The sequence below is a fragment of the Cetorhinus maximus genome, chromosome 3, assembly GCF_964194155.1.
Source record: "Cetorhinus maximus chromosome 3, sCetMax3.hap1.1, whole genome shotgun sequence".
Lineage (NCBI taxonomy): Eukaryota > Metazoa > Chordata > Chondrichthyes > Lamniformes > Cetorhinidae > Cetorhinus > Cetorhinus maximus.
The window spans coordinates 125,643,256-125,660,934 of NC_135881.1; the positions used below are offsets into that span (position 1 = coordinate 125,643,256).

Below are 17,679 nucleotides of genomic sequence, written 5' to 3' on the forward strand. Positions count from 1 at the left end.
CTGTCTACGTTTAAGAAATAGGGATCATTCAGATAGGCCGTTAGATCTAAGCTAATGAGGAGAAATAGTAGTGTGATTGATATTCCACTTCTCTCACATATCCTGAAAGGATTACCAATAAATTGCAGACCGTTATCTGTAATGATCTCTCTAGGCACACCAAATAAACTGAAAATAGCAGTGTGCGCGCCAATTGTGCTCGAAGTGTTGTGCAATTGTCAAATAATGGGGTACTTGGTAAAGCAGTCAACGATGACGATGAAGTCAATGCCATGGACATGAATGAGGTCGGCTGCGATTTTGGACCAAGGGTGTGTCGGAACTTCATGGAGAAACAATGGTTCTTTGCGCTGACTTGGCATATACTTTTGACGTGTCTCACGCTTCTTGTTGATGACTTCAATGTCATTGTTCATACCCAGCCAATAGATTGTCTCTCTTGCGAATCTTATCATTCGATCCATGCGGATGTGTGAATGATGAAGCGGTTGAAGAATACCAGGTCGCAAAGATTACAGTACAATGACCTGTCTGCCTTTAAAAATGACTCCCCAGGAAATGCCTAGATCATCCTGATATGGCCAAAGTGGTATCATATTTTCGTGGACATGCTGAATCGAATCAGGCTATCCTTGAATGATGGTTTTCCACAGTTTCTGTTGTGCAGAATCTTCCACCGTTTCTCCTTGCAGCTGCTGGTATTTGTGTTGCCCAAATTGTAGCAGATCAATTTGGAAAACATCTTCAAGTTTGAAGTCAATTAAGTCAACTTGCAGATCTAAGGATACATTATCTGTTTTCGCTAGGTTAGGCAATCTGCTAAATGCATCCAATGTGACCAAGTTACCTCGCTTGACTCAAGCGACATTGCAATCTTGGTGAGGCACTGTCAATAGTTTTCACCAAATCATCTCCAGTGGCTTGTGGTTGCTCTGTAACACAAATCTTTTGCCAAATATAGGTACGAAAACACATGATTCAAAACACTAAAGCTGACGTTTCTCGCTCGATGTTGTAGTAGTTGGATTGCGTTACAGAGAACACTTATGCAGCAACTGCAATTGGGTTGCCTTTTTATAGTATACAAGTTCCCAGATCTGTGAGGCATCTATCTCTAGGGTAGCTGTCTCCCCAGTATCAGAAAATTCCAACATCGATGCTTCTGACAATGACTGTTTCAGTGCTTTGAAGAGGTATTGGTGATCTTTGTGACACAGGAAAGGCACATCCTTTCTCAACAATTCCCTTAACAATGAAGATTTTTGAGCAAACTTGGGAATTTATAGAGACAAAATATTAAAGAGACCTAGACATCTTCGAAGATCGTCCTTATCTTGAGGAGTTGGCATGGCCTTATGTCCTCTATTTTACTTGAATTGCGACATATGCCAGCACTGGAATAAACAGTATAGAAGAAATTGATCTGCTGCACATTGTTGGCACATTTCAGACTGTTGAACATGAATCCTTCATTATGCGCCACCTGCATCAATAAATGCAGATTATGGTAGTGTTCTTGCTTTGTTCTTCCCACACAGCTATATTATCTGCAATACAGATTCATCCTGGCACAGCACATGTAATGCCGTCCATGTGAGCATGAAAGAGATCCTGACTAACAGACAGCCCAAAAGGATGTCATTTAAAACAGTATCATCTGAATGAATCTCACCAAGAGGGATCTGTCTCTTTATTTAGCTCTTTATTTGAGCACCTGCTCAGTGCTGTGTCTCCAAAGCTTTTCTTCACAGTCAGCATGCTACATTTTCAACGCTCTCCAATGTTGTGACTTTGTTGTGGTCTGACCAAAACGTCGAGGTTCATCTCACGCCATGTAGCATGATTATAGGCTGTTCACTATGTCGTACCTGTACTTAATCTTGCTGCCACTAATCTTACCACTGCTGCTACCATGTCATGTTATTATAATGTTATATTACCTAACTGCTCAGAAAATATTGGGCAAACACACTGTGGAATCATTTGTTAAGACTAGCACATGAGAAGTTATGCTTGGCATAAAGCTTGAAGGCATCAGAGCTATGTGCGTGCTCTGCTCAAAACAAAAGTGAAACTAAGACTGGATCACATGACACATTCCCCTTCTAGAGATGTCATGCTGATATCTCTTAAAGGCACATTATACCTTCCAAACCCATGACCTCTACCACCTAGAAGTCAAGGACAGCAGATGCATGGGAACACCACCACCTGCAAATTCCCCTCCAAGCCACACAGCGTCCTGATTTGGAACTATATCGCCGTTCCTTCACAACTGCTAGTTCAAAATCCTGGAACTTCCTTCCAAACAGCTATACCGCATGACTGCAGCAGTTCAAGAAGGTGGCTCACCACCTCCGTCTCAAAGGGTAATTAGGGGTAGGCAATAAATGCTGGCCTATCCAGTGATGTCCACATTCTATGAAAGCATATAAAAAACCTCAGTCTCCATACATAGGTCCCCTTTTTGGTTCCTATTTGGCCCCACCCCTCCTTACTATTTATTTGTCCACAGAAGATTTGTTTTATGTTCATTGTTAGTCTTCTCTCATCCGCTCTCAGTTAGATATCTTTTTAATTAACTACAGTTAGTCATTACAGCATAGATAGTGAACTTCAGTATCCCTCTAAAGTTTATAAGGTCATAGATCAGTCATAATCTCATAGAATGGTGGCAGAACAGGCTTGAGGGGCTAAATGATCCACTCCTATTCCTATGTTATTAAACTGTCAATTTCCAGCTGATTCGCAACCAAGTGCTTCTACCTCATACAATTATTTTCAGGGCACTAGGCTATGGTTTAGGTTCCCTCTCCTGATCACCATCCACTGATCCTCACTGTAACATGCTAATGTGAATACTAGATGAGATTTAGTGCAAGATAGTGGAGGGCAAATGGCACTGGAATACCCAGCAAGAAGCAATATATTTAGAAAATTAGAACAATTAGAAGAAAGCAAAATCACATAATTTATCCCTTTCACAATAGCTATAATTGTTTTACATATTAAATTAAACCCTTTAGTCCTTTCCTTATCGCAACTATCAAATACACACAATATATTTTGTGCTCCCCCCCCCACCAAGTTAGAAGTAGCCAACATAGATTTTAAAAGGGACAATCATACATGGCCAACTTAGAAATCTTTGAGGAAATAACAGATATGTTAAATGGGGTAAAAGCAATGGATGCACACTACATGGATCTTAGAAAAGCCCTATGACCAAGTACCACATGGAAGATTATTAGAGTAAGGGGCAGGGAATTAGCAGAAGAATAGCAAACTGGATTCAAAAGTGGTGGAATGCCATTTTTCGGAGTAATTAGAAGTGGATGGTAGTGTCCCACAAGGTCCAGCTGAGACCATTCTGTCCACTATGTATCTCAATGATTTAGATATAGACCTAGAGAAAGTGATGTCAAAGTTTGCAGATGATAGCAAAATACAAGGTACAATTAATTTTGTGTAAGATCAAAGGAAGTTCTAAAGAAATATTGATGAGATGGGTTACTGGGCTAGAAAGTGGAAATGGAACTCCATGCAAGTGACAGGTGACACAGAGGAGATTATTTTGGTTAAAAAAAGAGCAGTAATTATACTCTAAATGCATGCAGTTTCAGATGGAGTTGGCTTATACACCTTAAAGGCAGCACCTCAGGTTGATAGGAATGTGAAAGAAAACTAATTGAAATTTTGGTTTTAATCACAAGAGGTATAAAATATAAAAAAAAGATGGGTGATCAACCAGCATTGTGGCAACCTCATGTGGCATGGGAAAAGCTGAAAGAGAAAGGAAAGGAAGGTTTAGACTATAAAGGACAAAGACGCACTGATCAACCTACATAAAATTGCAACAAGACCTCATTTAGAGTACAGTGTGTAGTATTGGTTTTCACGAGACAGAAAATATTGCGGCTTTGGAGCTGGTACCACACAGATTCACTAGGATGCATCCCAAAGAAATACTTGAAAAATTGAGCCTTTTTTTTTAAAGCAGTTTAGATTATGAGGCAATATGATAGAGGTGTCTAAAATTATAAAATAATGGCCTGTCTCATGGTACGCTTACAAAGATTACACAAATGCAAAGAAAAATGGGAACTCAGTTACTGGGAGAAGTTTATAAAGCAACCATGGGAAACAAAGAAATATAAGGTGCAAATAAGGAATGCAAAAAACCTGCAACTGACATCAAAGACAACAGCATAAGTTTTTATAAATATTTTAAGAGAAAGAGTGATAAAGAGGGATGTGGGCCCATTAAAGTTGGATACAGGTAAGACCATAACAGATAATAAGAAAATAGTAGACTTGTCAAATGAATACTTTGTACCGCAGTGGAGTTAGAGGATAGAATACAAGCAGCACAACCTAAAATAAATCAATGGGAGGAAGTTAACAAAGATGGTAATGGAAAAAATAATGGGACTTAAAGAAAAACATCAAGGGCAGAATTTCACCCATGTCAGGCGAACTCGGCGGGGGCTGTCAGGAAGCCAACCGATCGAGGCCGGACCGCGATTTCACGCTGCCAGGCCAATTAAGGCCCGCCAAGAGTGAAACGCGAGTGGCAGCACTGCCGGTACGGGTAGTGTGAGGGGGAGGGGGAGTGCGAGCAGGGTGAGCATGAACTTCATGCATGTGCGCGCTTCATAATCTCCCTGAGGCATAGAGCTGCCTCAGGGAAATGAAGAGTTATATAGAAAAAAATAAAGAAAATTAAAATGTGGTGAAACACGCCCCCTCATGTGACTCTGTTACATGAGCAGGGACATGTTATTAATTAAGTTATAAAACTTTTATTTTATTTTTATTTGCTTTAGGAAACCTCATCCCACCCGTGGATGAGGTTTCTTAAAAAATGCAAACGCTGATTGGCCTTTTCGCCTGCCAACTGCAAGGTTGGTCGGGCAGCCAAAAATTCAACTTAATCGATAATTTAATGACCTTAACAGGCTGTTAATTGTTAATTGCTTAACAATTGTCAGCAGGCACGCGCCCGCCGAACAAAACTGCGCGTTGACATTGGGACGCTCACTCGGCATCAACGCGCGCCATTTTACGCTCACCCACTGAGCTAAAATTTTTCCCCTAGTTTCTGATGGTTTCCACCCCAAGGTATTAGAAGAATCAGGTGAGGAAAGTGCAAATGCATTTGTCATAATTCTCCAAAGCTCTTCATATTCAAGAATTGCAGTTTCAGATTGCAAAACTTCAAATGTCTCGCCATTATTTAAGAATGGAAGCAAAGTGAAATCAGGTAACTGGAGACCTATTAATTTAACTTGAATTGTGGAGACGGTACTGGAATCCGTTAGGGATGGATGTGGTTGATCAATGTGGCTGGCTCTTAAATGCCCTCTGAACAAGGGCAATTAGGGTTGGGCAATAAATGCTGGTCTAGCCAGCATCATCCACATTCCATGAATGAATAAAAAGAAACATTGTGCCTGAACATTTGGGCAAATATCGGCTGATCAGAGACCACACATTTATTTGTGAAGAGTAGGCCTAGCTAATCTGGTTCCATTTTTTTGAGGTTGCTAGCATTGTACATTATAGAAATATCTATACCTGGACTTCCAAAGGTACTTGATAAGTTCTGCATATTATTAGCAAAGAATAAGAGCACCGAAGCAACCTTGTAACTTAGGCAGGAGACAGAAATTGGAAATAAAGGGTGCATTCACTGATTGGTAAGGCGTGATAAGTGTTGTTTTCCAAGGATATGCACCGAGGTTTCAAATTATACATCCAAGTTTACAGATGGCACTGAGTTAGGAGGTAGACTAAGTTATATGGATGGGAGCAAGAAGTTACAAAGGGACATAGCCACATAGGTAAACTTTAGGTCAGAGACTAGGAATTCTACAACGATTAACTCACCTCCGGACTCCCCAAAGTATGTCCACCATCTACAAGGCACAAGTCAGGAGTGTGATGGAACACTTGTCTGCATGAGCGCAGCTTCCACAACACTTCGGAAGCTTGACACCATCCAGGACAAAGCAGCCCACTTGATTGGCACCACATCCACAATCATTCACTCCCTCCACACTGATGCACAGTAGCAGCAGTGTGTACCATCTACACGATGCACTGCAGGAACTCACCAAGGCTCCTTAGATAGCACCTTCCAAACCCATGACCACTACCATCTAGAAGGACATGGGCAGCAGATAAATGGGAACACCACCACCTGTAAGTTCCCCCCCAAGTTACTCACCATCCTGACTTGGAAATATATCACCATTCCTTCACTGTCGCTGGATCAAAATACTGGAACTCCCTCCCTAACAGCACTGTGGGTGTACCTACACCACATGGACTGCAGCAGTTCAAGAAGGCAGCTGACCTCACCACCACCTTCTCAAAGGCAACTAGGGATGGGCAATAAATGTTGGTCTAGCTAGCGAAGCCCACATCCCGTGAATGAATAAAAAAAATGTTGGTGGGCCAAACTACAGCAGTTGGAATTCAACATGCAAAGCATGAAACCATTGACTTTGGATCTGAGAAAGAAAAATTGGAATATTTTCTTAACGATGAAAGGCAGCAGTGGATCTTGACTCATGTGATGATGTAAAATGGTTGACTTTAGAGAGAAAATGTTTCCATTAACAGAAAGGTCAAGAACACAGATTTAAAATGAATGGCAAGAGAACCAAAGGTGACATGAGGAAAAAAAACTCTTAAAAATATGCAAAAAATGGTTATGATCTGGAATGTGCTTCCTGAATTGGTAATGAAGGCAGACTGAAGCAAGTAAGGGGACCCAGAAGCCTGGAGTTTAGGAGTGTCAGTCTCTGCAATTGTCCAACAGGTTTGAAGTTCTCTCAGCTTGTTTGGATGAGAATGGTGGCTGCAGAGTGGATGAGCTGACTGACCATGGCACTGTGGTACAGGAAGCCATTCAAGTGAGGGGAGCACAAAGGAATGCAGTGGTAGTAGGGCACAGTATAATGAGGGGGATTGGCACTGTTCTCTGTAGCAAGAGCGAGAGTCCAGAAGGCTGTGTTGCCTGACCGGAGTCAGGGTTCGGGGCATTTGCTCAGTGCTGGAGAGGACCTTAAAATGGGAGGGGGAGGATACAGTTGTAGTGGTCCATGTAGGTGCCAACGACATAGGCAGGACAAGGAAGGAGGTTCTGCATAGGCAGTATGAGGAGCTAGGCACCAAATTATGAAGCAGAACCTCAAAAAGGTAATAATCTCTGGATTATTACCTGGGCCACGTGCAAATTGGCAAAGGGAAAATAAGATTAGAGAAATGAATGCATGGTTCAAAGACTGGTGTGGGAGAAGTGGGTTCTGGTTCATTGGGCAGTGACGCCAGTACTGGGGTAATTGGGTATTGTACCGTTTGGACTGTCTACACCTGAATCATGCTGGAACTGATGTTCTAGCAAATTGCATAACTAGGGAAGTGGAGAGGACTTTAAACTAAATAGTGCAGGCAAGGGGTAAAATCTGGGAAGATGTGGTAAACAAAAAAAGAGTAGAGACAAGGCAAGAGAGAAAGGAGCTAATATGGGAAATGATAAACAGACCGTAATAGGAAGGAACAGAGAGTGCAAATCTAAGAGTAAATCAACAGATAAGGCCAGACATTACAAAAATCATAAAAGGACAAAATTAAAGGCAAATTTGTATGCAAATGCATGTAGCATTTGAAAAAACAGATGAACTGATAAAGCAAATAAATAGAAATAATTTAGTAATAAATAACTAAAGTCTGATAGCCACTACAGAGACACGGCTGCAGGATGATATAGATTGGGACCTGAATGTTGAAGGCCTCTTTCTGTGCTGTAACCATTCTTTGATCTTATTCTAACAGAAATAAAAATTAGGAGATGTAAAATGAGCTGCTGACTCACTATCACCAATTGTACACTATCATACAATATCAAGATCTACCCCTAGGGAAATATGAAGTAGTAAAGGAATTTTCATGCCCATAAACATAAAGCACTAAAAGATAGCGCAGAATTATAAAAAGTAATCAAAAATCCAATTGACTGTTGACCTTTATCTTAAGGGAGATGAAATACAAAATTAAGGAATTGATGTTCCAGGGTGCCCATTAGATGGGCAATGAATGCTGGCCTTGCCAACAATTTACACACCCCATAAATGATTTTTTATAAAAAAAGTCTTGGTCAAACCCCATCAGGAGAAGTGCATTCAGCTTTGGTAACTGAAAGTCAGGAAATATATGCTGACCTTGGCGGGGTATGGGGTAGATTCATCAGAATGATACCAAGGGCTTAAAAGGGTTAAATTAGGATAACAGAATGCATAATTTGTATTCCCTTCAGTTTAGAAGGTTGACGGCACTTAAATTATTAAAGGATTTGAAAGGGTAGATTTTCTTTGCTAGGGAAATCTAAAACAAGGGAGCATGACTGTTGACTTCAGCAACAACACCCATCACAAAAAAAACAAAACTTCCCCAACAAACTCCATAACAACATAGAAATAAATGAATACATGGAAGTGGTTTCACTGCTATAACTTTCACCTCAAGCTTTAAGTGATAGTTTGTATGACCTAATGTTTGCTTTCATTGTTTATATCAGTCAATCCTTTTGGTAAGATTTCCGTTTTGTATTCAACTACAGATAACCATTATTCTCTACATAATTATTTGTATTTTGCAGGAATTTAAAATCATTTCATTCTCAGTTTATGAGTATAAATACAATCTAAAAGTAACAACTTCATTTTTAAAAAATTGGTTTACGTACCAAAAAGGTGGCTTCATCACATTATCTTGCCAAATAAAGTGCCTGGGTAATTTTTTAACACCACCTTTATTGCTAACCTACTAAATGAAGTTGAAAGCAACTGGTTTCTATTGATAGTAAAGTCCCTTTGTTTTCTCTTGGTCCATGCAGCAACTACAGTTCAGAGGGCAATCTGCTCTCAGGCATCCACAAGTGACCCTCTAACTATGATGCAAGATGTGCAAGTGCAGGCTGGACTTCTGTTTGCATCTCCTTGTGGGTACACAATGGCATTGCGAGCCAAACCTACATCTCAGCACTGCCTGTGCACCAACTGGGAAAACATTCTGATATGTTGTATAAAACAGCCACACAATATATCTTAATTGTCTGATTCTTCTTGTCTAAAAAGACAAAAGAAAATAGTAAAACATAATACTGAATCTTTACAGTGCAGAAGGAGGCCATTTGGCCCATCGGGTCTGCATTGGCTCTCTGAAAGAATATTCTACCTGGTCCCCTGCCTTATCCCTGTAATCTTGCACATTCTCTCTTTTCAGATAGCAATCCAATTCCCTTTTGAATACCTCGATCGAATCTGCCTCTCAGGAAGTTTGTCCCAGACTCCAAACAACCTCTGGGTGAAAAAATTTTCCATCAGTATCAATAGATGCCAATAAATGGAAGTACAGAAAGGGATGCCAGTACAAAAACTTTTATAAAGGAGGAGAAAATTCTGGAAATAGTCAGTAGGTCTGGCAGCATCTTTAGAGAGAGAAACAGAATTAACATTTCAGGTCAAGGGACCTTTCTTCAGAAATTATGTTTGTTTCTTTGTGGTCACTGTCTTTCTAACCATTAAAGATGGTGTATGATGCCCATGTTCCAGAAAGGTCCATGGTGTATATTTTTATATTGAAGCAAATTGTGCTAAAGGGAAGGCATTCTTTACAAGCTAATAAACAGCCACTACAATACTTGCTGACGATTTTATAAGAAAACCACTTACAGCAAGTAGGATAATGCAAAAGGAGTTTGTAATGAGGCAGTAACAAATGGGAGCAAATTTAATGAAGCACAAAGGCAGCTTTAACAGCCTGAAGCAGAAGTTCATTAAATGCTTGAAGCACTCTTCAGCTTGTGTCATTCTTTATAATCTAAACTGAGATGTGTTTTCAATTCAATTCATGTGTACCTGTAATTAGTGTTGTGAAGGAAATTCAGACTCCTGTGATGCAAGTTGTGAGATAAGTACTTAAGTGTTATTTTATTTGTGATTTGAAATGTAGTGATATGGGTTGTAGTTAAATTGCATTTTACACTGGAAGGTATATTAACATGTAATGGTGTTTGAAATATATACAACTAAACTTCCTCGGACTTCGTTCATAATAAATCAGAGGATCAGCTGTCTTATAAGAACAAAAGTATTACACCACGTAAGGTACAAAGTTGTATTCTGCTGCCACAGGGCAGGTGTATGCAACTTGATGAAGTAAAGCTTCTCTTTATAATATCGATAAAGATTTTTTTGAAGAAACTATTTCATATTTAAGAAATAGCTACCTGTAAATATCGGGTTAATTTGACATGAAACTGGCGTTGTGCATCAATCGCCAATTACAGAAACTGCACATTTCCGCTTCCTTATATAAAAATCAGGCTACTTTGATAATAGCAAAGTTGAAAATCTAGCCTTGTGTTCTCTTAAGACCACAAGGCGCAATTGCTTTGCCTTTCTAAAGACAGTTAGAGGTTAATTTCTCCTGGGGTGATCCCAAAGTCTATTGGAAGTTAAAAAAAAATCCTGATTACTTTTTCCAAAATCAAGCTGGTTCATTTGCATTCCAAGATAATTTTTCAGTCCTGAAACTGAGATTTGGGCAATAATGTAAAATAGATGAATCAGCAACCCGTTTAACATCTCTCCCTACTTTCATTTCCATTGCAGTCAATCCTTCCTGGAGTTTTTTGGAATAGTGATACAGAAATATATGCACATGACAAAATGTGAAACAAACCATATTTGTTTCAAATCTTTTCACCAGTAAAATTATTACATCAATATTAATACATTGTGAGTTCTTTCAGATGTATGACTGCAACCTCATATCACAGCATTGATAATTCCTATAGGAATATATTTTTTTAGGATGCCTGTTGCAACTTTTTAAATTCCATACAAACTGATAAATGATCAAAAATTATTTTATGAGTTGTTATTAATTGCATACTAGGCAGAAAAATATATTGAAAATAAAAATCTATTTCACCCGACATGTCACATTCAGCTGTTACACAATGAGGGACAAAAAAACAAATCAAATATGGCAACAGAGAGTAATGTCAGAAACTTTATAATTAGAAAAATGAATGCTTTTTATACTGAAAAGAATTGGTTTGGGTAGCGTGTTACAGAGCTGTAATGCAATCTTGGTGTTCAAATGAACCAACCTTTAAAAACTTGTGAAACTATTCAAAACACAAAGGCTGCACTGTTTTACCCTTTAATTGTATTGCAGATAACGATTCAGCTACACATGCTTGTTATTTTAATAATTCACCCAGTATCAAAAGGAATAAAACTGTAGATTTCTATTTCAATGAAATGCAAACTCAATCTACAATAGTTTGCGCTTAATGGAAACACCACTGCTGTCAGTATTGTAAAATACAGATACGGTGAACTACAATAGAAGTGGTATATATCTGAACAATTTCTTCTGACTTCAAATACTAATGAGTACATTGTTAAAACTCAGTAGTAAGTTACTTGGAGCTTGAAAATCTCTGATCTTAACAAACTCTCCTAATTTGTACATTTATAGATGCTCCATTTTAAATGCTGGTAAAGATTTTCTTGAAGATACTATTTCATAAAAGAAATGGCTCCCTGTAAATGTTAGGTTAACTTGATTTATTCACCAAGTGCAATTAACCGTATGTTTAATTTCTGAAAGATAAATGATGAAACATAATATCAAATTGTAATAAAATAGATACTGGACGTAGGACTAGAACTAGGTCAGTTGGCCCCTTGAGCCTTTTCTGCTATTCCTCAAGACAATGGGTGATCTGCGATTCAACTCCAGATACCCACCTTTGTCCCACATCCCTTAAAAACTCTGGATGACAAAAATCTATCACTCTTATATAAAATTAACAACAGACCCTAGCATCAATTGCCATTTGTGGAAGAGTTCCAAACTTCAGCTACCCTTTGTATTATATTGTTATATTATTCGTAAACAACTTGGAACTAATTGTTATGTGAATATATATGCCAGGATGCCACATTCAGTTCTGCAGTCACTGTCGACAGAATAATGCATCAGTCTATCAGCCACAAGGAGAGCTGAAAGAAGTACGCTCAATGAAACTCCAGCATTTTGAGTCTAATATGTGATCATTTCTAACATATGGGAGTGGGAAGATATAACATGTAGGCAGTGGGTGTCTGAGATTAAAAATCCAAACATTTTAAATTAATTAAATGCTGAATTACATTGAAAAATCAACCCAAATTAGTGCCAGAGAGTGAAAACCTGAGTCAATCATGCAAAAACAAAATGGCCACTGCTGCAGCAATAGATACACAATTCCAGCCCATCTGGAGGCTGATGATTTCGTAGAGGCATTTGCAAAAGTGTGGACTGACATTCAGCAGCTTTCTAAAAGACACCAGTGAAGAAGAAAAGGTCAGCTACATCCTTTTGTGAGCAGGAGAGAAAAGGGTTAAATTTATTTAACAGCTTAGAGCTGAGTGAAGATGACAGCAGAAACCCAAATAATTTTTTTGGGAAAAATTTAGCACACTTTTCCAGCCAAAGTCAAATCATCAGATCTACCAATATGAATTTCAAGGCCTGAGGCAGGAATCAGGTGAACCTGAAAAATACTGCCAGAAAGTGTAAATCTAACGACACAAATGACAGGCTGCTAGATCAGTTCAGTTGGTGCTCTGCACACCTAGACGTACAGAAAAAATTGATTGGACAGGACAAGCTCACAATATTGAAGGCCGTAGACACTGCCAGAACACGTGAAGCTACGAGTAGACAGATGAAGTCATTGACTGTCCAAGCTGGTTTTCAGTTAAGACAAGAGAAAGGCAGCAGGATTGATGCAATGAAACAGCAACAAAAGAGAGGAAGACGTAGAAGAGCTGTGGATAACATGAGTTTATAGACAGACGTAAATTTCCCACATGTGGATCAGACTTACAGAACTTGTAGAAAATCTAATCATTGGGAAAAGATGTGCAGAACAAAGAAAGATGTGGTAAATTAGTTATCAAAGACAGAGCAACAGGGTGAACAAGAAGTAAAAAGAACCAAAACATCCATACCCTGGAAAATGACAACGAGTTTGAGGTCACAATAGGCACAGGAAAGAGACAACTGCATGAAATTGCTGGGTACAAAAGTTCCCAGAGGAAAGAAATTCACACAATAATTCAGATCAGGAAGAGGGTGAGAAATAAGCCCAGAATGATAAATCTGAAGCTGAAGCTTGATACCGGAGGACGAAGTAACATCATCCCACTCAGAAGATCTTTTCTGAAAATTTAAAAGAAAATGGTTACCCACGGGAAGGTGCTTTGAAACCAAGCAAAATCATGCAAATGGTATATGAGGCAACAGATTTGATAGCTAGGAACAGCCCAAATCAGAGGGACACACAAAGGAAAAGATGTCAACTGTATGTTCTATGTCACTGAAACAGATGGTCCGGCTTTCCTGGGGTTGAGCAATTGCAAAAAGCTGCAGCTTATCTCAGTAAATCATGAGGTGAAGGGGCCACGCTGAGGGTTGAAGGTTGTACCCCCACTGAAATGCACCCTCCGATCAGAAGCAAGGAAGATCTAGAACAAATGTACCTAGACTGCTTTGATGAGATGGTTGGATGCTTTGGAGATTTTGAGTATCACCACCATTGACCCAGCAATAAAACCAGTGATTCATCCCCCACATAAAGTACCAACAGAACAAAAAGGAGAGCTAGAAAGAGAGCTCCAAGAGATGGAAGAAAAGGTGATCACTAGAGTCACAGAGCCTACAGATTGGGTAAATTCCATCATGGTGAGAGAGAAACCCAATGGACGGCTGAGAATTTGTTGGATCCCAAAGATCTTAAATAAGATACTCTTGATCTTAATCAAGTGGAATCATTACCCTATTCTAACATTGGAAGAGATCACACAAGCACTGGCAAGGATAAAAGTTTTCAGCAAGCTTGCTGCCAGAAATGGTTACTGGAACGTGAAAGCTTGACAAGCATCTTCCCTGTTGAGAACAGGCTGGTATAAATCCCTGCTTCTACCTTTTGGCCTTGAGGCGAACCAGGATATGTTCAAGCAGAAAGTAGATGAGACATACCAAGGATACAAAGGAGCCCTTGGCATAGCTGATGATACCCAGATCTATGATGCAGATCAAAAAGATCATGACCGTCATCTACATGAAGCCACGAGAGAACCCCAGAATAGCAGGACCATCTGTTTCAGTGACGTAGAGCATACAGTTCTTCGGAATGTTTACATACCTGACAGGGTCAAGTCCTGAAAATGTCACAGCCATTTCTGAATCCAAGATGGGTCGTGCCCAGTAAAGGCACGTCATATTCATAACTTTAAACATGGGCTGAATTCAGTATATGTTTTTCTGGAACTGCCTTTTATTTTAAAAGTGGACATCAAAAAGTTTCTAAGATTGCTGCCTAGGGTTAGATGACTTCTGCAATTGCAGCACAGACAACCTCAAGTTTCCAGAAAGCTCCTAAACGATTGGCCATTGGTGGAGTGCCCACTTGAATGGACATACCAAGACGAAAACCATCTGTGGAATTCACAGCTTCTATTGTTTGTAGACTTATGCAAAACTCAAAATCAATGGACTTCCAGACCGCTGTCTTCAAGCTCAATACTTGTGAGCTGTAAAGGAACCAGTCAAATCATTATGTGTAAATGGCCACCACCCAATCTCCATTTTATAGCAATGGCTTTTAAATTTAAATCATTCTGGGTGGACATACAAATACTGATCATGTGGTCACCTGATCAAAACTGCTCTTCAGGTAACTAACCTTAATTACTCCAAGCACCAGAGAGAAATCAGTCAGTCTGGAAACCAACAAGAGGGACCATTCCTCCAGCCAGGAGAACAGAACCTTGCCTTACAATCAGGCCACTCGGACAGTGCGAGTGGGACTAATTTGTTTTCACCTGCAAAGATTCACCTCTGCAGTAACTCAGCCATAACCTTGTCAGGTAATCCAGAGACTTTCAAGTTCCATTCATCTCCTAAGAACCACAAGAGAACACCCATCCAGGCCTGTACCATGCACACCTTAAAAGGACTTAACATGAACATGATTTGCTTCTTGTATTCTGTTAACACTCTAGCTGCATACGTCATTCTCTAGATCTATCTTTGCGCGCACGGTCACAACACTAAAAAGGTAAAACACTCCCTCTACACACACATCTTATAGCAGACACCGGACAGGCGAGGAAAAAAGGCAACAGTTATCCCACCACCTCTCTCCCCATCTGTAACAGGAGCTCCAAGAGACAAGCAAAAGTTGAGAAGTTTCCTTGGTTTGATCCAGTATTTTCACACCTCATCACATCAGAATTCACAGCAAATCTACAAGAGCTGATGAAAGAAGATGTTAAGTGCCAGTGGCCAAAGTCACACGAGAGGAGTTACAAAGAACTCAAAGAAGTAGTATGCAAAGAGACAAATTTGTCATACAACAGCAGAAAGAAACCCGTCACTCTGAAAGTAGATACTTCTACAAAAGGACTGGGGACAGTGCTGGTACAAGAGGGAAAACCAATAGCATTCGTATCCAAAGCTCTAACATCAGCCAAGGCTAGATATGCCAACATAGAAGGAGCGCTTTTGGCAGTGGTATATGGATGTGAGAAATTCCATACATATCTCTATGGGAAAAAAATTCACAGTGGAGAGTGATCATCACCAACAAGGTGGCAAAGGTTACTCTTGAGGCTTGAGAGTTATGCTTTCACTCTGAAATAGATGTCAGGAAGATAAATGGTGCTAGCAGGTGCCCTATCTCAGTTGTGGCCGGAGGCAAAACATGAGATAAAAAATCTAGGTATACAGATCCATCACCTAGTGAATGCAAGGTCACAAGAATCAAATTAGGAGGTGAGACCAGCAAAGAGCAAGAGTCATAGATGCTCTCTCAACAAGTAATCCAGGGAAGGCCTGATAAGATACAGCAAACACAGCCAGCAATACAGAAGTATTGGTCTATCAGAGATGACATCTCACTAGAACAGGGGTGGGGAACCTTTTTCTTATCAAGGGCCACTCGCACACAAAATCAGTGTGGGCCACACAAAAAAAATAATTAATTAAGTTGGTTTTTATAAGAGAGAACATAGAAATGTTCAACTTACCCACTGCTTTGATGTGATGGCTGAGTTTGCTTTCCTTTAAACGAGACTTGTTATGTCTGCTGGCACTGGATGTTGCTACTCGCAACTGGCTTTCCAAATTCACGTCTATTAAGCTGGCACGCAGATGGTTCTTTGCGAAAGAAAGTTTTGAAAAAAACTGTATACTGCAGTATGTAATTCCAAACAGTGTTGCAATTTTTTTTTGCAAAAATATACTTTATTCATAAAATATCTTCAACCACATTCCAAACCATTTCAAAATCACCATTACAAAAGTACAATCAGGTTCAACTTTTACAACATATATCACGAGGTGCATCACTACAAACAATGAATATTACAATCATTTGCAGACATTCATTTTGAGCTGTGCAGCCCGAGGGGCTCTACACAGTTCCCAGTCCCTCGGTGCACTGTGGCAGAAAGGTCTTAGGCAGCGACCCTTCCCCATTGCGCCTTTGCGGCAGCTGCCCCAAGCTTTAGTGCGTCTCTCAGCACGTAGTCCTGGACTTTGGAATGTGCCAGTCTGCAACACTCGGTCGGGGACAACTCTTTGCGCTGGAAGACCAATAAGTTTCGGGCAGACCAAAGAGCGTCTTTCACCGAGTTGATGATCCTCCAGCTGCAGTTGATGTTTGTCTCGGTGTGTGTCCCTGGGAATAGCCCGTAAAGCACAGAGTCCTGTGTCACAGTGCTGCTCGGGATAAACCTCAACAGAAACCACTGCATCTCTCTCCAGACCTTCTTTGCAAAGGCACAATCCACAAGGAGGTGAACAACGGTCTCTTCCCCACCACAGCCAACTCGAGGGCAACGTGCAGAGGGGGTGAGACTCCTGGCGTGTTGGAAGGATCTGACGGGGAGGGCCTTTCTCACCACCAGCCAAGCTACGTCTTGGTACTTGTTGCAAAGTTCTGGCGATGAGGCATTCTGCCAAATGACTTTGACAGTCTGCTCGGGGAACCATCCCACAGGATCCACCCTCTCCTTTTCCCTCAGGGCCTCTAAGATGTTACGTGCTGACCACTGCCTGATGGACTTGTGGTCAAAGGTGTTTCTCTGCATAAATTTTTCCACGAGGGACAGGTGGTCCAACTACTTGGAGCATTCCGCGGCAGCATGGCCAGACCCATCCTTCGCAACACCGGGGACAGGTAGAATCTCAGCACGTAGTGACACTTGGTGTTTGCGTACTGAGGGTCTACGCACCGCTTGATGCAGCCACACACAAAGGTGGCCATCAGTATGAGGGCGATGTTGGGCATGTTTTTTCCCCCTTTATCTAGAGGCTTGTACATTGCGTCCCTGCGGACACGATCCATTTTCGATCTCCAGATAAAGTGGAAGATGGCTCGGGTGATCGCCCTCGCACAGGAGTCTGGAATGGGCCAGACCTGCGCCACGTACAGCAACAGCGAGAGTGCCTCACACCTGATGACCAGGTTCTTACCCGCAATGGCTCCCACATGCCCAGTTTCCTTTTCACCATAGACACTCGCTCCTTCCAGTTTCTAACGCA

General features: G+C 40.6%; 1 protein-coding gene across 3 annotated transcripts in view; it reads right to left on the minus strand.

Annotated features, from left to right (window-relative positions):
* Positions 1-17,679, minus strand: part of cdk6 (cyclin dependent kinase 6) — a 328,683-nt gene that overhangs the window by 294,562 nt on the left and 16,442 nt on the right. The gene's annotated exons all lie outside the window — the stretch shown is intronic.